The sequence below is a fragment of the Rhinoderma darwinii genome, chromosome 3 (assembly GCF_050947455.1).
Source record: "Rhinoderma darwinii isolate aRhiDar2 chromosome 3, aRhiDar2.hap1, whole genome shotgun sequence".
Classification (NCBI taxonomy): Eukaryota; Metazoa; Chordata; class Amphibia; order Anura; family Rhinodermatidae; genus Rhinoderma; species Rhinoderma darwinii.
This window is the reverse complement of record NC_134689.1, coordinates 261858828-261882934: the sequence shown is the minus strand read 5'-3', so window position 1 is coordinate 261882934 and position 24107 is coordinate 261858828. Positions and strand designations below refer to the sequence as shown.

General features: G+C 39.2%; 9 non-coding genes across 9 annotated transcripts; all 9 read right to left on the bottom strand.

Annotated features, from left to right (window-relative positions):
* Positions 1–2232: 2232 nt before the first annotated feature.
* Positions 2233–2306, bottom strand: TRNAI-AAU (transfer RNA isoleucine (anticodon AAU)). Its single transcript has one exon. It is a non-coding gene; the product is annotated as a tRNA-Ile (tRNA).
* A 1713-nt stretch (positions 2307–4019) lies between these two features.
* TRNAI-AAU (transfer RNA isoleucine (anticodon AAU)) lies at positions 4020–4093 on the bottom strand. The gene has a single exon. It is a non-coding gene; the product is annotated as a tRNA-Ile (tRNA).
* Positions 4094–9325: 5232 nt separating this feature from the next.
* TRNAI-AAU (transfer RNA isoleucine (anticodon AAU)) lies at positions 9326–9399 on the bottom strand. The gene has a single exon. It is a non-coding gene; the product is annotated as a tRNA-Ile (tRNA).
* Positions 9400–17988: 8589 nt separating this feature from the next.
* TRNAI-AAU (transfer RNA isoleucine (anticodon AAU)) lies at positions 17989–18062 on the bottom strand. The gene has a single exon. It is a non-coding gene; the product is annotated as a tRNA-Ile (tRNA).
* An 820-nt stretch (positions 18063–18882) lies between these two features.
* On the bottom strand, positions 18883–18956 carry TRNAI-AAU (transfer RNA isoleucine (anticodon AAU)). The gene has a single exon. It is a non-coding gene; the product is annotated as a tRNA-Ile (tRNA).
* Positions 18957–19775: 819 nt separating this feature from the next.
* On the bottom strand, positions 19776–19849 carry TRNAI-AAU (transfer RNA isoleucine (anticodon AAU)). Its single transcript has one exon. It is a non-coding gene; the product is annotated as a tRNA-Ile (tRNA).
* An 822-nt stretch (positions 19850–20671) lies between these two features.
* Positions 20672–20745, bottom strand: TRNAI-AAU (transfer RNA isoleucine (anticodon AAU)). Its single transcript has one exon. It is a non-coding gene; the product is annotated as a tRNA-Ile (tRNA).
* Positions 20746–22478: 1733 nt separating this feature from the next.
* Positions 22479–22552, bottom strand: TRNAI-AAU (transfer RNA isoleucine (anticodon AAU)). The gene has a single exon. It is a non-coding gene; the product is annotated as a tRNA-Ile (tRNA).
* Positions 22553–23383: 831 nt separating this feature from the next.
* Positions 23384–23457, bottom strand: TRNAI-AAU (transfer RNA isoleucine (anticodon AAU)). The gene has a single exon. It is a non-coding gene; the product is annotated as a tRNA-Ile (tRNA).
* Between the last annotated feature and the right edge of the window lie 650 nt (positions 23458–24107).

Sequence of the window (24107 nt, the reverse complement as noted above, 5' to 3'; positions counted from 1 at the left end):
AGGTTGAATTTGATGGACCTTTTTTCAATATTATCAACTATTCAACTCTGTAACAAAAGTGAGCTTATATTGCCCATATGGGGATCGAACCCGTGACCTTGGCATTATTAGCACCACGCTCTAACCAACTGAGCTAACAGGCCACTTTTACACCAAAGATTCACGTCACGTCAGTAGAAAATACATGCAAACGTGTATTCATATTGATATCCTATCCTATTAACCTGAATAATAAAATAAACTTGCAATTTTCACTACTCAAAAAGCATTGGACAAATTGCTTTTGTGTTTTCCATTCCACCCCACAAAGAGTTTTCTTCAGTACATTATATGGTACATTAAATGCTGCCATTAAAAACAAGAACTTGTCTCGCTAAAAACAAGCCCTTGTATGACTATGAGGACGGAAAAATAATAAAGTTATGACTATCGGAATACAAAGAGGCAAAATTAAGATATTATTTTTCCATTCCACCCCACAAAGAGTTTTCTTTCAGTACATTATATGGTACATTAAATGCTGCCATTAAAAACAAGAACTTTTCTCGCTAAAAACAAGCCCTTATATGACTATGAGGACGGAAAAATAATAAAGTTATGACTATCGGAATACAAAGAGGCAAAATCAAGATATTATTTTTGTCCTTAAGGTTGAAATTGAACCTCTAAGATGATTTCATGCAACAAACTCTGAATTTCTATAAATCACCGGTTAGACCATACATGGAATATTGTGTACAGTTTTAAGCACCTGTGTATGAGAAGGACATTGCTGAACTAGAATGCGTGCAAAGAAGGGAAAGCAAGGTAATTAAAGGACCTCATCACAGACGGGGATTCTTTACTGTAAGAGCAGTTCGACGATTGAACTCTCTGCCACATTGAAAAGTGTTTTTTTGAAAAATATAAAATTTCATCATATTTGTACCAGATTCTGGAGATGGAACTTTGATCCAGGAATTTATTCTAATAGCCATATTTGGAGTAAGGGAGGAATTTTCCCCCTAATGACAACATTGGAATGCACTCCAAGACAGTTTTTGCCTTCCTCTGGATCAACACGGCAGGTTTATAGGTTGAATTTGATGGACCTTTTTTCAATATTATCAACTATTCAACTCTGTAACAAGCACGTAACAAAAGTGAGCTTCCATGGCCCGTACGGGGATCGAACCCATGACCTTGGCGTTATTAGCACCACGCTCAAACCAACTGAGCTAACCGGCCACTTTGACAACAAAAATTCACGTCACGTCAGCAGAAAATACATGCAAACGTGTATTCATATTGATATCCTATTAACCTGAATAATAAAATAAACTTGCAATTTTTACTACTCAAAAAGCATTGGACAAATTGCTTTTGTGTTTTCCATTCCACCCCACAAAGAGTTTTCTTCAGTACATTATATGGTACATTAAATGCTGCCATTAAAAACAAGAACTTGTCTCGCTAAAAACAAGCCCTTGTATGACTATGAGGACGGAAAAATAATAAAGTTATGACTATCGGAATACAAAGAGGCAAAATTAAGATATTATTTTTCCATTCCACCCCACAAAGAGTTTTCTTTCAGTACATTATATGGTACATTAAATGCTGCCATTAAAAACAAGAACTTTTCTCGCTAAAAACAAGCCCTTATATGACTATGAGGACGGAAAAATAATAAAGTTATGACTATCGGAATACAAAGAGGCAAAATCAAGATATTATTTATGTCCTTAAGGTTGAAATTGGACCTCTAAGATGATTTCATGCAACAAACTCTGCATTTCTATAAATCACCGGTTAGATCATACATGGAATATTGTGTACAGTTTTGAGCACCTGTGTATGAGAAGGACATTGCTGAACTAGAATGCGTGCAAAGAAGGGAAAGCAAGGTAATTAAAGGACCTCATCACAGACGGGGATTCTTTACTGTAAGAGCAGTTCGACGATTGAACTCTCTGCCACATTGAAAAGTGTTTTTTTGAAAAATATAAAATGTCATCATATTTGTACCAGATTCTGGAGATGGAACTTTGATCCAGGAATTTATTCTAATAGCCATATTTGAAGTAAGGGAGGACTTTTTCCCCTAATGACAACATTGGAATGCACTCCAAGACAGTTTTTGCCTTCCTCTGGATCAACACGGCAGGTTTATAGGTTGAATTTGATGGACCTTTTTTCAATATTATCAACTATTCAACTCTGTAACAAGCATGTAACAAAAGTGAGCTTCCATGGCCCGTACGGGGATCGAACCCGTGACCTTGGCGTTATTAGCACCACGCTCTAACCAACTGAGCTAACCGGCCACTTTTACACCAAAGATTCACGTCACGTCAGTAGAAAATACATGCAAACGTGTATTCATATTGATATCCTATTAACCTGAATAATAAAATAAACTTGCAATTTTTACTACTCAAAAAGCATTGGACAAATTGCTTCTGTGTTTTCCATTCCACCCCACAAAGAGTTTTCTTCAGTACATTATATGGTACATTAAATGCTGCCATTAAAAACAAGAACTTGTCTCGCTAAAAACAAGCCCTTATATGACTATGAGGACGGAAAAATAATAAAGTTATGACTATCGGAATACAAAGAGGCAAAATCAAGATATTATTTTTGTCCTTAAGGTTGAAATTGGACCTCTAAGATGATTTCATGCAACAAACTCTGCATTTCTATAAATCACCGGTTAGACCATACATGGAATATTGTGTACAGTTTTAAGCACCTGTGTATGAGAAGGACATTGCTGAACTAGAATGCGTGCAAAGAAGGGAAAGCAAGGTAATTAAAGGACCTCATCACAGACGGGGATTCTTTACTGTAAGAGCAGTTCGACGATTGAACTCTCTGCCACATTGAAAAGTGTTTTTTTGAAAAATATAAAACTTCATCATATTTGTACCAGATTCTGGAGATGGAACTTTGATCCAGGAATTTATTCTAATAGCCATATTTGGAGTAAGGGAGGAATTTTTCCGCTAATGACAACATTGGAATGCACTCCAAGACAGTTTTTGCCTTCCTCTGGATCAACACGGCAGGTTTATAGGTTGAATTTGATGGACCTTTTTTCAATATTATCAACTATCCAACTCTGTAACAAGCATGTAACAAAAGTGAGCTTCCATGGCCCGTACCCGTGACCTTGGCGTTATTAGCACCACGCTCTAACCAACTGAGCTAACCGGCCACTTTTACACCAAAGATTCACGTCACGTCAGTAGAAAATACATGCAAACGTGTATTCATATTGATATCCTATTAACCTGAATAATAAAATAAACTTGCAATTTTTACTACTCAAAAAGCATTGGACAAATTGCTTTTGTGTTTTCCATTCCACCCCACAAAGAGTTTTCTTTCAGTACATTATATGGTACATTAAATGCTGCCATTAAAAACAAGAACTTGTCTCGCTAAAAACAAGCCCTTATATGACTATGAGGACGGAAAAATAATAAAGTTATGACTATCGGAATACAAAGAGGCAAAATCAAGATATTATTTTTGTCCTTAAGGTTGAAATTGGACCTCTAAGATGATTTCATGCAACAAACTCTGCATTTCTATAAATCACCGGTTAGACCATACATGGAATATTGTGTACAGTTTTGAGCACCTGTGTATGAGAAGGACATTGCTGAACTAGAATGCGTGCAAAGAAGGGAAAGCAAGGTAATTAAAGGACCTCATCACAGACGGGGATTCTTTACTGTAAGAGCAGTTCGACGATTGAACTCTCTGCCACATTGAAAAGTGTTTTTTTGAAAAATATAAAATGTCATCATATTTGTACCAGATTCTGGAGATGGAACTTTGATCCAGGAATTTATTCTAATAGCCATATTTGAAGTAAGCGAGGACTTTTTCCCCTAATGACAACATTGGAATGCACTCCAAGACAGTTTTTGCCTTCCTCTGGATCAACACGGCAGGTTTATAGGTTGAATTTGATGGACCTTTTTTCAATATTATCAACTATTCAACTCTGTAACAAAAGTGAGCTTCCATGGCCCATACGGGGATCGAACCCGTGACCTTGGCGTTATTAGCACCACGCTCTAACCAACTGAGCTAACCGGCCACTTTTACAACAAAGATTCACGTCACGTCAGTAGAAAATACATGCAAACGTGTATTCCTATTGATATCCTATTAACCTGAATAATAAAATAAACTTGCAATTTTTACTACTCAAAAAGCATTGGACAAATTGCTTTTGTGTTTTCCATTCCACCCCACAAAGAGTTTTCTTCAGTACATTATATGGTACATTAAATGCTGCCATTAAAAACAAGAACTTGTCTCGCTAAAAACAAGCCCTTATATGACTATGAGGACGGAAAAATAATAAAGTTATGACTATCGGAATACAAAGAGGCAAAATCAAGATATTATTTTTGTCCTTAAGGTTGAAATTGGACCTCTAAGATGATTTCATGCAACAAACTCTGCATTTCTATAAATCACCGGTTAGACCATACATGGAATATTGTGTACAGTTTTGAGCACCTGTGTATGAGAAGGACATTGCTGAACTAGAATGCGTGCAAACAAGGGAAAGAAAGGTAATTAAAGGACCTCATCACAGACGGGGATTCTTTACTGTAAGAGCAGTTCGACGATTGAACTCTCTGCCACATTGAAAAGTGTTTTTTTGAAAAATATAAAATTTCATCATATTTGTACCAGATTCTGGAGATGGAACTTTGATCCAGGAATTTATTCTAATAGCCATATTTGGAGTAAGGGAGGAATTTTTCCCCTAATGACTACATTGGAATGCACTCCAAGACAGTTTTTGCCTTCCTCTGGATCAACACGGCAGGTTTATAGGTTGAATTTGATGGACCTTTTTTCAATATTATCAACTATTCAACTCTGTAACAAAAGTGAGCTTCCATGGCCCTTACGGGGATCGAACCCGTGACCTTGGCGTTATTAGCACCACGCTCTAACCAACTGAGCTAACCGGCCACTTTTACAACAAAGATTCACGTCACGTCAGTAATAATAATAATAATAATAATCTTTATTTATATAGCGCCAACATATTACGCAGCACTTTACAATTTAGAGGGAACATGAAACAAACAATATCAGACATTACATAGTGACAAAGTTCATTTACAATTCAAACCTGGGTAGTGAGGACCCTGCTCGCAAGAGCTTACAATCTATGAGGACATAAGGGAGACACAAAGTGTAACAGTGTTTGTTCTGTACAATAGTCCGGCCATTTTTATACACATGCGGTGGTAACATAAAGCTGCATGAGCCGGTCACCAGCCACTATCCGTGTATGACGGACATGAAGAGAAGGAGTGTGAGGGAATCTTATTCTGATGACTAATCTAAATGGAGGGCCATGGAAAGGAGTCAGATTAGGGAATGTTATAGGCCTGTCTAAATAGATGTGTTTTCAGGGCACGTTTAAAACTGTGGATATTGGGAATTAATCTGATTGTCTGGGGTAGCACATTCCAGAGGACGGGTGCAGCACGAGAGAAATCTTGGAGACGGGAGTGGGAGGTTCGGATTATGGAGGATTTTAATCTAAGGTCGTTGGCAGAACGTAGAGTCCGAGTAGGGTGGTAGACAGAGATGAGGGAGGAGATGTAAGGAGGTGCAGCACTGTGGAGAGCTTTGTGGGTGAGAGTAATAAGTTTGAATTTTATTCGGAAGGGGATGGGCAACCAGTGCAGTGACTGGCACAGATTAGAGGCGTTGGTGTAGCGGTTGGTCATAAAGATGAGCCTGGCTGCTGCATTGAGGATAGATTGGAGAGGGGAGAGTTTAGTGAGGGGAAGACCGACTAGTAATGAGTTACAGTAGTCAAGACGAGAGTGAATCAGAGCAACAATGAGAGTTTTGGCAGTTTCCTCCGTAAGAAAAGAGCGGATTCTGGAGATGTTTTTGAGGTGAAAATGACAGGAGCGTGAAAGTGATTGTATGTGAGGAGTAAAGGAAAGATCTGAGTCAAAAATAACCCCGAGACAGCGGGCGTGCTGCTTAGGAGTTATGATAGTGCCACACACAGAGATGGAGACATCAGGTTTAGGGAGGTTAGTAGATGGTGGGAACACAAGGAGCTCAGTTTTAGAAAGATTCAGTTTCAGATAGAGAGAGGACATGATGTTAGAGACAGCGGACAGACAATAACTGGTGTTCTGTATTAGAGCAGGGGTGATGTCACGGGAAGAGGTATATAATTGGGTGTCATCAGCGTAGAGATGGTACTGGAAGCCAAATCTGCTGATGGTTTGTCCAATAGGAGCTGTGTAGAGAGAAAAGAGGAGCGGACCTAGGACTGATCCCTGAGGAACCCCGATATCAAGGGGAAGAGGAGAAGAGGTGGAACCAGCAAATGACACACTGAACGAGCGGTCAGAGAGATAGGAGGAAAACCAAGAGAGAGCCGCGTCCTTGAGGCCAATAGAGTGGAGCATGTTAAGTAGGAGTTTGTGGTCTACAGTGTCAAAGGCTGCAGAGAGATCCAAAAGAATCAGGAGAGAGGATTTACCGTCCGATTTAGCCGCCAAGAGATCATTTGAGACTTTAGTAAGGGCAGTTTCTGTGGAGTGTAGAGTGCGGAAACCAGATTGTAAGGGGTCAAGAATGGAGTTAGCAGAGAGATAGCGGATAAGGCGAGAGTAGACCAAGCGTTCCAGGAGTTTAGAGATGAAGGGCAGATTAGAGACTGGTCGGTAGTTGGCAGCGCTGGATGGGTCAAGTGTTGGTTTTTTCAATAATGGGTTTATAATGGCATGTTTAAAAGCGGAGGGAAAGATACCAGAGGAAAGAGAGAGGTTAAATATTTTAGTGAGGTGACTAGTGACAGCTGGGGAGAGGGACTGGAGGAGGTGTGAGGGGACAGGATCACTAGGGCAGGTAGTAGGACGAGAAGAAGAGAGGAGCCTCGAGACTTCTTCTTCAGTTAATGGGTCAAATGCTGAGAGTGAAGAAGAGGGAGTGCGGGGGGGAAGGGGATCGATGTTACTAGGGGACTGGGAGAGAATATCATGCCGGATGTTGTCAATTTTAACTTTAAAATAATTGGCCAGGTCTTCAGCACTGAGATCTGTGATTGGTGTCTGCACTTTAGGACTAAGGAGGGAGTGAAAAGTATCAAAGAGGCGTTTTGGATTATTAGATAGTGTGGAGATGAGAGAAGTGAAGTAGACTTGTTTGGCGCGGTGAAGGGCAGAGTTGTAAGTTTTGAGCATAAATTTGTAATGGAGGAAATCTGCATCCAAATGCGATTTTCTCCACAGTCGTTCGGCACATCTCAAGCACCGGTGAAGAAAGCGGGATTGAGGCGTGTGCCAGGGTTGTCGTCGTCTTTGTCGGGTGGTTCGGAGTGTAGTGGGGGCTGCTTCATCCAATGCATTTTTGAGAGTGTTATTATAAAGTTTGGCAGCCAGATTGGGACAGGAGAGGGAAGAGATAGGGGACAATGAGGACTGTAGACTGTCTATGAGTTTCACAGTGTTAATGGCATGTAGATTTCTGTATGTCTGATACGTAGGGATGACCTGAGGAGGCAGAGAATATTTGATAGTAAAGGAGAGAAGATTGTGGTCAGAAAGCGGGAGAGGAGAGTTAATAAAGTCAGAAACTGAGCAGAGCCGGAAGAAGACCAGGTCAAGTGAATGCCCGTCTTCATGTGTAGGAGAGTTAGTAAGTTGTGACAGACCGAGGGACGAGGTTAAAGATAGAAACTGGGAGGCAGATGAGGAGATTGGGTTATCAATGGGGATGTTGAAGTCACCCATGATGAGAGTGGGTGTTTCAGAGGATAGAAATTGTGGAAGCCAGGCAGCAAAATGATCCAGGAATTGGCGAGGTGAGCCCGGTGGGCGGTAGACAACTGCCACTCGGAGGGGAAAAGGGTGAAAGAGTCTGAGGGTGTGGACTTCAAAAGAGGGAAATGTGAGTGAGGGGACCGGGGGAATGACCTGGAAAGTGCAGTGTGGGGAAAGAAGTATACCTACTCCTCCACCCTGCCTGTTCTCAGTTCTGGGGGCATGAGAGAACTGGAGACCACCATAAGCTAGAGCAGCAGGGGAAGCAGTGTCAGACAGGTGTAGCCATGTTTCTGTAAGAGCCAGAAGGTTGAGAGAGTTAGAAAGGAATAAGTCATGAATAAAGGTGAGTTTGTTGCACACGGACCGAGAGTTCCAGAGAGCACAGTTAAAAGAGACAGGAGAAGACATACAAGGAATGGCAAGAAGATTTGCAGGGTTTCTATGTGTGGCAGGTAAGTGGTTGAGCTTGGCAGAAGAAAAGGGAGGCCCAGGGTTGGGAGAGATGTCCCCTGCAGCTAGTAGCAGGAGAATGGAGAGAGACAGCAGATGGTTCTGTGATTTATGTGAGTGTTTTTTATGTTGGGCAGTGGGATGAGATGGGTTAAGTTGACTGAGGAAAGTGAATAGTGAATCGGAGCTGTACATGGGCGAGGCAAGGAGAGAGGGACTGATGTAGACTGTTTTTGGGCAAGTCTTAAATGGGCGATAGTAGAAAATACATGCAAACGTGTATTCATATTGATATCCTATTAACCTGAATAATAAAATAAACTTGCAATTTTTACTACTCAAAAAGCATTGGACAAATTGCTTTTGTGTTTTCCATTCCACCCCACAAAGAGTTTTCTTCAGTACATTATATGGTACATTAAATGCTGCCATTAAAAACAAGAACTTGTCTCGCTAAAAACAAGCCCTTATATGACTATGAGGACGGAAAAATAATAAAGTTATGACTATCGGAATACAAAGAGGCAAAATCAAGATATTATTTTTGTCCTTAAGGTTGAAATTGGACCTCTAAGATGATTTCATGCAACAAACTCTGCATTTCTATAAATCACCGGTTAGACCATACATGGAATATTGTGTACAGTTTTGAGCACCTGTGTATGAGAAGGACATTGCTGAACTAGAATGCGTGCAAACAAGGGAAAGCAAGGTAATTAAAGGACCTCATCACAGACGGGGATTCTTTACTGTAAGAGCAGTTCGACGATTGAACTCTCTGCCACATTGAAAAGTGTTTTTTTGAAAAATATAAAATTTCATCATATTTGTACCAGATTCTGGAGATGGAACTTTGATCCAGGAATTTATTCTAATAGCCATATTTGGAGTAAGGGAGGAATTTTTCCCCTAATGACAACATTGGAATGCACTCCAAGACAGTTTTTGCCTTCCTCTGGATCAACACGGCAGGTTTATAGGTTGAATTTGATGGACCTTTTTTCAATATTATCAACTATTCAACTCTGTAACAAGCATGTAACAAAAGTGAGCTTCCATGGCCCGTACGGGGATCGAACCCGTGACCTTGGCGTTATTAGCACCACGCTCTAACCAACTGAGCTAACCGGCCACTTTTACACCAAAGATTCACGTCACGTCAGTAGAAAATACATGCAAACGTGTATTCATGTTGATATCCTATTAACCTGAATAATAAAATAAACTTGCAATTTTTACTACTCAAAAAGCATTGGACAAATTGCTTTTGTGTTTTCCATTCCACCCCACAAAGAGTTTTCTTCAGTATATTATATGGTACATTAAATGCTGCCATTAAAAACAAGAACTTGTCTCGCTAAAAACAAGCCCTTATATGACTATGAGGACGGAAAAATAATAAAGTTATGACTATCGGAATACAAAGAGGCAAAATCAAGATATTATTTTTGTCCTTAAGGTTGAAATTGGACCTCTAAGATGATTTCATGCAACAAACTCTGCATTTCTATAAATCACCGGTTAGACCATACATGGAATATTGTGTACAGTTTTGAGCACCTGTGTATGAGAAGGACATTGCTGAACTAGAATGCGTGCAAAGAAGGGAAAGCAAGGTAATTAAAGGACTTCATTACAGACGGGGATTCTTTACTGTAAGAGCAGTTCGACGATTGAACTCTCTGCCACATTGAAAAGTGTTTTTTTGAAAAATATAAAATGTCATCATATTTGTACCAGATTCTGGAGATGGAAATTTGATCCAGGAATTTATTCTAATAGCCATATTTGGAGTAAGGGAGGAATTTTTCCCCTAATGACAACATTGGAATGCACTCCAAGACAGTTTTTGCCTTCCTCTGGATCAACACGGCAGGTTTATAGGTTGAATTTGATGGACCTTTTTTCAATATTATCAACTATTCAACTCTGTAACAAGCATGTAACAAAAGTGAGCTTCCATGGCCAATATGGGGATTGAACCCGTGACCTTGGCGTTATTAGCACCACACTCTAACCAACTGAGCTAACCGGCCACTTTTACACCAAAGATTCACGTCACGTCAGTAGAAAATACATGCAAACGTGTATTCATATTGATATCCTATTAACCTGAATAATAAAATAAACTTGCAATTTTTACTACTCAAAAAGCATTGGACAAATTGCTTTTGTGTTTTCCATTCCACCCCACAAAGAGTTTTCTTCAGTACATTATATGGTACATTAAATGCTGCCATTAAAAACAAGAACTTGTCTCGCTAAAAACAAGCCCTTATATGACTATGAGGACGGAAAAATAATAAAGTTATGACTATCGGAATACAAAGAGGCAAAATCAAGATATTATTTTGGTCCTTAACCCCTTAAGGACGCAGCCTAGTTTGGGCCTTAAGGCTCAGAGCCCATTTTTCAAATCTGACATATTTCACTTTATGTGGTAATAACGTCGGAATGCTTAAACCTATCCAAGCGATTCTGAGATTGTTTTCTCGTGACACTTTGGGCTTCATGTTCGTGGTAAAATTTGGTCGATATATTCAGTCTTTATTTGTGAAAAATTGCAAAATTTAGAGAAAATTTTCAAAAAATAGAATTTTTCAGAATTTAAATGCATCTGCTTGAAAAACAGACGGTTATACCACCCAAAATAGTTACTAGTTCACATTTCCCATATGTCTACTTTAGATTGGCATCGTTTTTTGAACATTCTTTTATTTTTCTTGGACGTTACAAGGCTTAGAACATAAACAGCAATTTCTCATATTCTTAAGAAAATTTCAAAAGCCTTTTTTTGAAGGTACCTCTTGAGTTCTGAAGTGGCTTTGAGGGGCCTATGTATTAGAAACCCCCATAAAACACCCCATTTTAAAAACTAGACCCCTCAAAGTATTCAAAACAGCATTTAGAAAGTTTTTTAACCCTTCAGGCATTTCACAGGAATTAAAGCAAAGTGGAAATGAAATTTGCAAATTTAATTTTTTCTGCTGAATTTCAATTTTATTCAATTTTTTTCTGTAACAGAGAAGGTTTTAACAGAGAAATACTACTAACTATGTATTGTCCAGATACTGCAGTTTTTAGAAATGTCCCACATGTGCCCTACTGCGCTCGTGGACTAAAACACAAGCCCTAGAAGCAAAGAAGCACCTAGTGCATTTTGAGGCCTCTTTTTTATTAGAATATATTTTAGGCAGCATGCCAGGTTTGAAGAGGTGTTGAGGTATCAAAACAATGGAAACCCACCAGAAGTGACCCCATTTTGGAAATTACACCCCTCAAGGAATTAATTTATGGTTTTTGTTATCATTTTGACCGCACAGTTTTTTCACAGCACCTATTTGAATTGGGCTGTGAAATGAAAAAAATGATATTTTTTCCAATAAGATGTCATTTTTGATCAAAATTTCTTATTTTCACAGGGAACAACATACCCCATTTTGTTGCCCAATTTGTCCTTAGTGCGGCAATACCCCATTTGTGGTGATAAACTGCCGTTTGGGCCCATGGGAGGGCTCAGACGGAAAGGAGCGCTATGTGTTTGTTGGAGTCCAGATTTTGCTGGATTGGTTTTCGGGTGCCATGTCGCATTTGCAGAGCCCCAGAGGTATCAAAGCAATGGAAACCCACCAGAAGAGACCCCATTTTGGAAACTACACCCCTCAAGGAATTCATTTATGGTTTTTGTTATCATTTTGACCGCACAGTTTTTTCACAGCACCTATTTGAATTGGGCTGTGAAATGAAAAAAATGATATTTTTTCCAATAAGATGTCATTTTTGATCAAAATTTCTTATTTTCACAGGGAAAAACATACCCCATTTTGTTGCCCAATTTGTCCTTAGTGCGGAAATACCCCATTTGTGGTGATAAACTGCCGTTTGGGCCCATGGGAGGGCTCAGACGGAAAGGAGCGCTATGTGTTTGTTGGAGTCCAGATTTTGCTGGATTGGTTTTCGGGTGCCATGTCACATTTGCAGAGCCCCAGAGGTATCAAAGCAATGGAAACCCACCAGAAATGACCCCATTTTGGAAACTACACCCCTCAAGGAATTCATTTATGGTTTTTGTTATCATTTTGACCGCACAGTTTTTTCACAGCACCTATTTGAATTGGGCTGTGAAATGAAAAAAATGATATTTTTTCCAATAAGATGTCATTTTTGACCAAAATTTCTTATTTTCACAGGGAACAACATACCCCATTTTGTTGCCCAATTTGTCCTTAGTGCGGCAATACCCCATTTGTGGTGATAAACTGCCGTTTGGGCCCATGGGAGGGCTCAGAAGGAAAGGACCACCATTTGGCCTACTGGAGCTTTTCTGGTGCTAAGTCATGTATGCACAAGCCCCTGAGGTACCAGTACAGTTGAAACCCCCGAGAAGTGACCCCATTTTAAAAACTACACCCCTTAAGATATTCATCTAGAGGTGTAGTGAGCATTTTGACCCCACAGGTACTGTGTAAAAGATAATGCGCAGCAGATGGTGCAGTGTGAGATTTGCAATTTTATATATATATATGCCATTTCAGTGTCCAATATAGTGTACCCAGCATGCGCCACCGGAGACATACACCCCATAAACTGTAATGTGGGTTCTCCTGGGTACGGCAATACCCTACATGTGGCTGTTATCAGGTGCCTGGGCACACGGCAGGGCTTAGAAGGGAAGGACCACCATTTGGCCTACTGGAGCTTTTCTGGTGCTAAGTCATGTATGCAGAAGCCCCTGAGGTACCAGTACAGTTGAAACCCCTGAGAAGTGACCCCATTTTAAAAACTGCACCCCTTAAGATATTCATCTAGAGGTGTAGTGAGCATTTTGACCCCACAGGTACTGTGTAAAAGATAATGCGCAGCAGATGGTGCAGTGTGAGATTTGCAATTTTATATATATATATGCCATTTCAGTGTCCAATATAGTGTACCCAGCATGCGCCACCGGAGATATACACCCCTTAAATTGTAATGTGGGTTCTCCTGGGTACGGCAATACCCTACATGTGGCTGTTATCAGCTGCCTGGGCATACGGCAGGGCTCAGAAGGGAAAGATGAGGGGGATAAGCTGTGCGGAGTGCATCAGGGTAAATTAAAAATCAAGGGATGTATGATACATTTTAAAACAATCTTTTATACAGAGCCCTGGTTTTTCGGGACACGTGTCACATTGGTATATTGTGTTCTTCCTTATCCCCCTCTTATAGCAGACTCTGCACCTCTTTTGACTCTTTCCCTTTCCACCGGTTTGGGGAACTTCTCCTGGAAAGTGTTGCCCTGGTATGATGCGTGTGGCCTCGCTTCCAGAAGTACTGGGTGCCCCCCCTTCCTGGTCCCTAAAGATTAGATCTTGAAATTCCAGGAAAGTTCCTCTCTGGCCTGCACATCCACGTAGCACGTACGCATTGTACAAAGCCATCTGTATGATGTGCCCGGCCAGCTTCTTATACCACACCGCATGGCGCTGTAGGGCTTCAGGACTTGATCTTACAAGTCCATCCCTCCCATGTACCTATTGTAGTCCAGGATGCAGTCTGGTTTGGGGGTGGCCTTTCCTTCATATATCCTAAATCTGTAGGTATACCCTGATGCACTCTCGCACAGCTTATACATCTTCACGCCATACCTTGCCCTCTTACCCGGCAGGTACTCGCGGAATTGAACCCTCCCTTTAAAATGTACCAGGGACTCATCAATAGAAATACACTTCTCGGGGGTGAATGCTCGGGAAAACCGGGCACTGAAACGGTCTAATAGGGGTCTCCGTTTATACAAACGGTCAAAACTGGGGTCATCTCGGGGTGGGCACGGCTCATTATCAGTATAATGTGAGAAGCGAAGTATTGCCCCCTCAAAGTATTCACAACAGCAATTAGAAAGTTTATGAACCCTTTTGGTGTTTCACAGAAATTGAGAGCAAAGCAGAGGAGAAATTAACTTTTTTTTTTTGTCAGAAAATCCTCTTTATATCATTTTTTTTATAACACAAAAGGATTTATCAGAGAAACGCAACTCAATACGTATTGCCCAGATTCTGCAGTTTTGAGAAATATCCCACATGTGGCCCTAGTGCGGTAATGGACTGAAGCACCGGCCTCCGAAGCAAAGGAGCACCTAGTGGATTTTGAGCCCTCTTTTTTATTAGGCACCATGTCCGGTTTGAAGAGATCTTGTGGTGCCAAAACATTGGAAACCCCCCAAAAGTGACCCCATTTTGGAAACTAGACCCCTTGAGGAATACATTGTAGTTTTCTTGGGGTGCATGCGGCTTTTTGATCAGTTTTTATTCTATTTTTAGGTGGCGTGGTGACTAATAAACAGCAATTCTACTATTGTTTTTTTATTCTTTTTTTTTTTACTGCGTGCACCGTGCGCTATAAATGTCTTATTCACTTTATTCTGCGGGGCGATACGATTATGGCGATAGCAGATGTTTATAGTTTTTTTTTATGTCTTATGGCGTTTGCGCAATAAAATACGTTTTGTAAACAATCATTTACTTTTTGTGTTATCATATTCTAAGAGCCAGAACGTTTTTATTTTTAAATCAATAAAGCCGTGCGAGGACTTATTTTTTGCGTAACGAACTGTAGTTTCCATCAGTACCATTTTTCGGTACATGCGACTTTTTGATCTCTTTTTATTCAATTTTTTGGGAGGTGAAGTGACCAAACAATTGTGATTGTGGTACGGTTTATGAATATTTTTTTTTACGGCGTTCACCGTGCGGGATAAATAACAAAATAATTTTGTAGTTCAGGCCGTTACGGACGCGGCGATACCAATTATGTATAGTTTATTTGTTTGTTTATATATTTTTATTAATAATAAAGGACTGATAAGGGAAAAAGTGGGACTTTTACTTTTATTACTTTTAAAACTTTTATTTTCTTATTTTTACACATCTTTTTTTAACTTTTTTTTTACTGTATTACTTTATCCCACTAGGGGACTTGAGGGCAGGAGGCCCTGATCGCTATTCTAATACACTGCACTACATGCGTAGTGCAGTGTATTTGAACTGTCAGCTACTCACTGACAGCAAGCATAGTGGGTCCTGACGTTGTCAGGACCCACTAGGCTTCCGTCTATGGCATAGCCGGACGCCATTGTTTGGTGTCCGGTTGCCATAGTCACCATCGCCGGCCGCTATCGTGTAGCAGGCCGGCGATGGCGGATTAACCCCTAAGAAGCCGCGATCGCTATTGAACGCGGCTTCTGAGGGGTTAATCGGCGGGGGAGCTCCGCGATCGGTCCCGGCACATTGAGCAGTGATGGTCTGCTGTCGGAAACAGCAGCTATCACAGCTCATGAACGCGCCCCGCGCGAACGGCGCCGTGTTTACTCCATGACCTACTATTAGGTCACTGAGCGCGAACGCTACAGTTAGCATGACCTAATAGTAGGTCATGGAGCGTTAAAGGGTTAAGGTTGAAATTGGACCTCTAAGATGATTTCATGCAACAAACTCTGCATTTCTATAAATCACCGGTTAGACCATACATGGAATATTGTGTACAGTTTTAAGCACCTGTGTATGAGAAGGACATTGCTGAACTAGAATGCGTGCAAAGAAGGGAAAGCAAGGTAATTAAAGGACCTCATCACAGACGGGGATTCTTTACTGTAAGAGCAGTTCGACGATTGAACTCTCTGCCACATTGAAAAGTGTTTTTTTGAAAAATATAAAATTTCATCATATTTGTTCCAGATTCTGGAGATGGAACTTTGATCCAGGAATTTATTCTAATAGCCATATTTGGAGTAAGGGAGGAATTTTTCCCCTAGTGACAACATTGGAATGCACTCCAAGACAGTTTTTGCCTTCCTCTGGATCAACACGGCAGGTTTATAGGTTGAATTTGATGGACCTTTTTTCAATATTATCAACTATTCAACACTGTAACAAGCATGTAACAAAAGTGAGCTTTCATGGCCCATACGGGGATAGAAACCCGTGACCTTGGCGTTATTTGCACCACGCTCTAACCAACTGAGCTAATCGGCCACTTTTACACAAAAGATTCACGTCACGTCAGTAGAAAATACATGCAAACGTGTATTCATATTGATATCCTATTAACCTGAATAATAAAATAAACTTGCAATTTTTACTACTCAAAAAGCATTGGACAAATTGCTTTTGTGTTTTCCATTCCACCCCACAAAGAGTTTTCTTCAGTACATTATATGGTACATTAAATGCTGCCATTAAAAACAAGAACTTGTCTCACTAAAAACAAGCCCTTATATGACTATGAGGACGGAAAAATAATAAAGTTATGACTATCGGAATACAAAGAGGCAAAATCAAGATATTATTTTTGTCCTTAAGGTTGAAATTGGACCTCTAAGATGATTTCATGCAACAAACTCTGCATTTCTATAAATCACTGGTTAGACCATACATGGAATATTGTGTACAGTTTTGAGCACCTGTGTATGAGAAGGACATTGCTGAACTAGAATGCGTACAAAGAAGGGAAAGCAAGGTAATTAAAGGACCTCATCACAGACGGGGATTCTTTACTGTAAGAGCAGTTCGACGATTGAACTCTCTGCCACATTGAAAAGTGTTTTTTTGAAAAATATAAAATTTCATCATATTTGTACCAGATTCTGGAGATGGAACTTTGATCCAGGAATTTATTCTAATAGCCATATTTGGAGTAAGGGAGGAATTTTTCCCCTAATGACAACATTGGAATGCACTCCAAGACAGTTTTTGCCTTCCTCTGGATCAACACGGCAGGTTTATAGGTTGAATTTGATGGACCTTTTTTCAATATTATCAACTATTCAACTCTGTAACAAAAGTGAGCTTCCATGGCCCGTACGGGGATCGAACCCGTGACCTTCGCGTTATTAGCACCACGCTCTAACCAACTGAGCTAACCGGCCACTTTTACACCAAAGATTCACGTCACGTCAGTAGAAAATACATGCAAACGTGTATTCATATTGATATCCTATTAACCTGAATAATAAAATAAACTTGCAATTTTTACTACTCAAAAAGCATTGGACAAATTGCTTTTGTGTTTTCCATTCCACCCCACAAAGAGTTTTCTTCAGTACATTATATGGTACATTAAATGCTGCCATTAAAAACAAGAACTTGTCTCGCTAAAAACAAGCCCTTATATGACTATGAGGACGGAAAAATAATAAAGTTATGACTATCGGAATACAAAGAGGCAAAATCAAGATATTATTTTTGTCCTTAAGGTTGAAATTGGACCTCTAAGATGATTTCATGCAACAAACTCTGCATTTCTATAAATCACCGGTTAGACCATACATGGAATATTGTGTACAGTTTTGAGCACCTGTGTATGAGAAGGACATTGCTGAACTAGAATGCGTGCAAAGAAGGGAAAGCAAGGTAATTAAAGGATCTCATCACAGACAGGGATTCTTTACTGTAAGAGCAGTTCGACAATTGAACTCTCTGCCACATTGAAAAGTGTTTTTTTGAAAAATATAAAATGTCATCATATTTGTACCAGATTCTGGAGATGGAACTTTGATCCAGGAATTTATTCTAATAGCCATATTTGGAGTAAGGGAGGAATTTTTCCCCTAATGACAACATTGGAATGCACTCCAAGACAGTTTTTGCCTTCCTCTGGATCAACACGGCAGGTTTATAGGTTGAATTTGATGGACCTTTTTTCAATATTATCAACTATTCAACTCTGTAACAAAAGTGAGCTTCCATGACCCGTACGGGGATCGAACCCGTGACCTTGGCGTTATTAGCACCACGCTCTAACCAACTGAGCTAACCGGCCACTTTCACACCAAAGATTCACGTCACGTCAGTAGAAAATACATGCAAACGTGTATTCATATTGATATCCTATTAACCTGAATAATAAAATAAACTTGCAATTTTTACTACTCAAAAAGCATTGGACAAATTGCTTTTGTGTTTTCCATTCCACCCCACAAAGAGTTTTCTTTCAGTACATTATATGGTACATTAAATGCTGCCATTAAAAACAAGAACTTGTCTCGCTAAAAACAAGCCCTTATATGACTATGAGGACGGAAAAATAATAAAGTTATGACTATCGGAATACAAAGAGGCAAAATCAAGATATTATTTTTGTCCTTAAGGTTGAAATTGGACCTCTAAGATGATTTCATGCAACAAACTCTGCATTTCTATAAATCACCGGTTAGACCATACATGGAATATTGTGTACAGTTTTGAGCACCTGTGTATGAGAAGGACATTGCTGAACTAGAATGCGTGCAAAGAAGGGAAAGCAAGGTAATTAAAGGACCTCATCACAGACGGGGATTCTTTACTGTAAGAGCAGTTCGACGATTGAACTCTCTGCCACATTGAAAAGTGTTTTTTTGAAAAATATAAAATGTCATCATATTTGTACCAGATTCTGGAGATGGAACTTTGATCCAGGAATTTATTCTAATAGCCATATTTGGAGTAAGGGAGGAATTTTTCCCCTAATGACAACATTGGAATGCACTCCAAGACAGTTTTTGCCTTCCTCTGGATCAACACGGCAGGTTTATAGGTTGAATTTGATGGACCTTTTTTCAATATTATCAACTATTCAACTCTGTAACAAAAGTGAGCTTCCATGACCCGTACGGGGATCGAACCCGTGACCTTGGCGTTATTAGCACCACGCTCTAACCAACTGAGCTAACCGGCCACTTTTACACCAAAGATTCACGTCACGTCAGTAGAAAATACATGCAAACGTGTATTCATATTGATATCCTATTAACCTGAATAATAAAATAAACTTGCAATTTTTACTACTCAAAAAGCATTGGACAAATTGCTTTTGTGTTTTCCATTCCACCCCACAAAGAGTTTTCTTCAGTACATTATATGGTACATTAAATGCTGCCATTAAAAACAAGAACTTGTCTCGCTAAAAACAAGCCCTTATATGACTATGAGGACGGAAAAATAATAAAGTTATGACTATCGGAATACAAAGAGGCAAAATCAAGATATTATTTTTGTCCTTAAGGTTGAAATTGGACCTCTAAGATGATTTCATGCAACAAACTCTGCATTTCTATAAATCACCGGTTAGACCATACATGGAATATTGTGTACAGTTTTGAGCACCTGTGTATGAGAAGGACATTGCTGAACTAGAATGCGTGCAAAGAAGGGAAAGCAAGGTAATTAAAGGACCTCATCACAGACGGGGATTCTTTACTGTAAGAGCAGTTCGACGATTGAACTCTCTGCCACATTGAAAAGTGTTTTTTTGAAAAATATAAAATTTCATCATATTTGTACCAGATTCTGGAGATGAAACTTTGATCCAGTAATTTATTCTAATAGCCATATTTGGAGTAAGGGAGGAATTTTTCCCCTTATGACAACATTGGAATGCACTCCAAGACAGTTTTTGCCTTCCTCTGGATCAACACGGCAGGTTTATAGGTTGAATTTGATGGACCTTTTTTCAATATTATCAACTATTCAACTCTGTAACTAAAGTGAGCTTCCATGGCCCATACGGGGATCGAACCCGTGACCTTGGCGTTATTAGCACCACGCTCTAACCAACTGAGCTAACCGGCCACTTTTACACCAAAGATTCACGTCACGTCAGTAGAAAATACATGCAAACGTGTATTCATATTGATATCCTATTAACCTGAATAATAAAATAAACTTGCAATTTTTACTACTCAAAAAGCATTGGACAAATTGCTTTTGTGTTTTCCATTCCACCCCACAAAGAGTTTTCTTCAGTACATTATATGGTACATTAAATGCTGCCATTAAAAACAAGAACTTGTCTCGCTAAAAACAAGCCCTTATATGACTATGAGGATGGAAAAATAATAAAGTTATGACTATCGGAATACAAAGAGGCAAAATCAAGATATTATTTTTGTCCTTAAGGTTGAAATTGGACCTCTAAGATGATTTCATGCAACAAACTCTGCATTTCTATAAATCACCGGTTACACCATACATCGAATATTGTGTACAGTTTTGAGCACCTGTGTATGAGAAGGACATTGCTGAACTAGAATGCGTGCAAAGAAGGGAAAGCAAGGTAATTAAAGGACCTCATCACAGACGGGGATTCTTTACTGTAAGAGCAGTTCGACGATTGAACTCTCTGCCACATTGAAAAGTGTTTTTTTGAAAAATATAAAATTTCATCATATTTGTACCAGATTCTGGAGATGGAACTTTGATCCAGGAATTTATTCTAATAGCCATATTTGGAGTAAGGGAGGAATTTTTCCCCTAATGACAACATTGGAATGCACTCCAAGACAGTTTTTGCCTTCCTCTGGATCAACACGGCAGGTTTATAGGTTGAATTTGATGGACCTTTTTTCAATATTATCAACTATTCAATAAGCATGTAACAAAAGTGAGCTTCCATGGCCCATACGGGGATCGAACCCGTGACCTTGGCGTTATTAGCACCACGCTCTAACCAACTGAGCTAACCGGCCACTTTTACACCAAAGATTCACGTCACGTCAGTAGAAAATACATGCAAACGTGTATTCATATTGATATCCTATTAACCTGAATAATAAAATAAACTTGAAATTTGTACTACTCAAAAAGCATTGGACAAATTGCTTTTGTGTTTTCCATTCCACCCACAAAGAGTTTTCTTCAGTACATTATATGGTACATTAAATGCTGCCATTAAAAACAAGAACTTGTCTCGCTAAAAACAAGCCCTTATATGACTATGAGGACGGAAAAATAATAAAGTTATGACTATCGGAATACAAAGAGGCAAAATCAAGATATTATTTTTGTCCTTAAGGTTGAAATTGGACCTCTAAGATGATTTCATGCAACAAACTCTGCATTTCTATAAATCACCGGTTAGACCATACATGGAATATTGTGTACAGTTTTAAGCACCTGTGTATGAGAAGGACATTGCTGAACTAGAATGCGTGCAAAGAAGGGAAAGCAAGGTAATTAAAGGACCTCATCACAGACGGGGATTCTTTACTGTAAGAGCAGTTCGACGATTGAACTCTCTGCCACAATGAAAAGTGTTTTTTTGAAAAATATAAAATGTCATCATATTTGTTCCAGATTCTGGAGATGGAACTTTGATCCAGGAATTTATTCTAATAGCCATATTTGGAGTAAGGGAGGAATTTTTCCCCTAATGACAACATTGGAATGCACTCCAAGACAGTTTTTGCCTTCCTCTGGATCAACACGGCAGGTTTATAGGTTGAATTTGATGGACCTTTTTTCAATATTATCAACTATTCAACTCTGTAACAAGCATGTAACAAAAGTGAGCTTTCATGGCCCATACGGGGATAGAAACCCGTGACCTTGGCGTTATTAGCACCACGCTCTAACCAACTGAGCTAATCAGCCACTTTTACACAAAAGATTCACGTCACGTCAGTAGAAAATACATGCAAACGTGTATTCATATTGATATCCTATTAACCTGAATAATAAAATAAACTTGCAATTTTTACTACTCAAAAAGCATTGGACAAATTGCTTTTGTGTTTTCCATTCCACCCACAAAGAGTTTTCTTCAGTACATTATATGGTACATTAAATGCTGCCATTAAAAACAAGAACTTGTCTCGCTAAAAACAAGCCCTTATATGACTATGAGGACGGAAAAATAATAAAGTTATGACTATCGGAATACAAAGAGGCAAAATCAAGATATTATTTTTGTCCTTAAGGTTGAAATTGGACCTCTAAGATGATTTCATGCAACAAACTCTGCATTTCTATAAATCACCGGTTAGACCATACATGGAATATTGTGTACAGTTTTAAGCACCTGTGTATGAGAAGGACATTGCTGAACTAGAATGCGTGCAAAGAAGGGAAAGCAAGGTAATTAAAGGACCTCATCACAGACGGGGATTCTTTACTGTAAGAGCAGTTCGACGATTGAACTCTCTGCCACATTGAAAAGTGTTTTTTTGAAAAATATAAAATTTCATCATATTTGTTCCAGATTCTGGAGATGGAACTTTGATCCAGGAATTTATTCTAATAGCCATATTTGGAGTAAGGGAGGAATTTTTCCCCTAATGACAACATTGGAATGCACTCCAAGACAGTTTTTGCCTTCCTCTGGATCAACACGGCAGGTTTATAGGTTGAATTTGATGGACCTTTTTTCAATATTATCAACTATTCAACTCTGTAACAAGCATGTAACAAAAGTGAGCTTCCATGGCCCATACGGGGATCGAACCCGTGACCTTGGCGTTATTAGCACCACACTCTAACCAACTGAGCTAACCAGCCACTTTTACACCAAAGATTCTCGTCACGTCAGTAGAAAATACATGCAAACGTGTATTCATATTGATATCCTATTAACCTGAATAATAAAATAAACTTGCAATTTTTACTACTCAAAAAGCATTGGACAAATTGCTTTTGTGTTTTCCATTCCACCCCACAAAGAGTTTTATTTCAGTACATTATATGGTACATTAAATGCTGCCATTAAAAACAAGAACTTGTCTCGCTAAAAACAAGCCCTTATATGACTATGAGGACGGAAAAATAATAAAGTTATGACTATCGGAATACAAAGAGGCAAAATCAAGATATTATTTTTGTCCTTAAGGTTGAAATTGGACCTCTAAGATGATTTCATGCAACAAACTCTGCATTTCTATAAATCACCGGTTAGACCATTCATGGAATATTGTGTACAGTTTTGAGCACCTGTGTATGAGAAGGACATTGCTGAACTAGAATGCGTGCAAAGAAGGGAAAGCAAGGTAATTAAAGGACCTCATCACAGACGGGGATTCTTTACTGTAAGAGCAGTTCGACGATTGAACTCTCTGCCACATTGAAAAGTGTTTTTTTGAAAAATATAAAATGTCATCATATTTGGACCAGATTCTGGAGATGGAACTTTGATCCAGGAATTTATTCTAATAGCCATATTAGGAGTAAGGGAGGAATTTTTCCCCTAATGACAACATTGGAATGCACTCCAAGACAGTTTTTGCCTTCCTCTGGATCAACACGGCAGGTTTATAGGTTGAATTTGATGGACCTTTTTTCAATATTATCAACTATTCAACTCTGTAACAAGCATGTAACAAAAGTGAGCTTCCATGGCCCATACGGGGATCGAACCCGTGACCTTGGCGTTATTAGCACCACACTCTAACCAACTGAGCTAACCAGCCACTTTTACACCAAAGATTCTCGTCACGTCAGTAGAAAATACATGCAAACGTGTATTCATATTGATATCCTATTAACCTGAATAATAAAATAAACTTGCAATTTTTACTACTCAAAAAGCATTGGACAAATTGCTTTTGTGTTTTCCATTCCACCCCACAAAGAGTTTTATTTCAGTACATTATATGGTACATTAAATGCTGCCATTAAAAACAAGAACTTGTCTCGCTAAAAACAAGCCCTTATATGACTATGAGGACGGAAAAATAATAAAGTTATGACTATCGGAATACAAAGAGGCAAAATCAAGATATTATTTTTGTCCTTAAGGTTGAAATTGGACCTCTAAGATGATTTCATGCAACAAACTCTGCATTTCTATAAATCACCGGTTAGACCATACATGGAATATTGTGTACAGTTTTGAGCACCTGTGTATGAGAAGGACATTGCTGAACTAGAATGCGTGCAAAGAAGGGAAAGCAAGGTAATTAAAGGACCTCATCACAGACGGGGATTCTTTACTGTAAGAGCAGTTCGACGATTGAACTCTCTGCCACATTGAAAAGTGTTTTTTTGAAAAATATAAAATGTCATCATATTTGTACCAGATTCTGGAGATGGAACTTTGATCCAGGAATTTATTCTAATA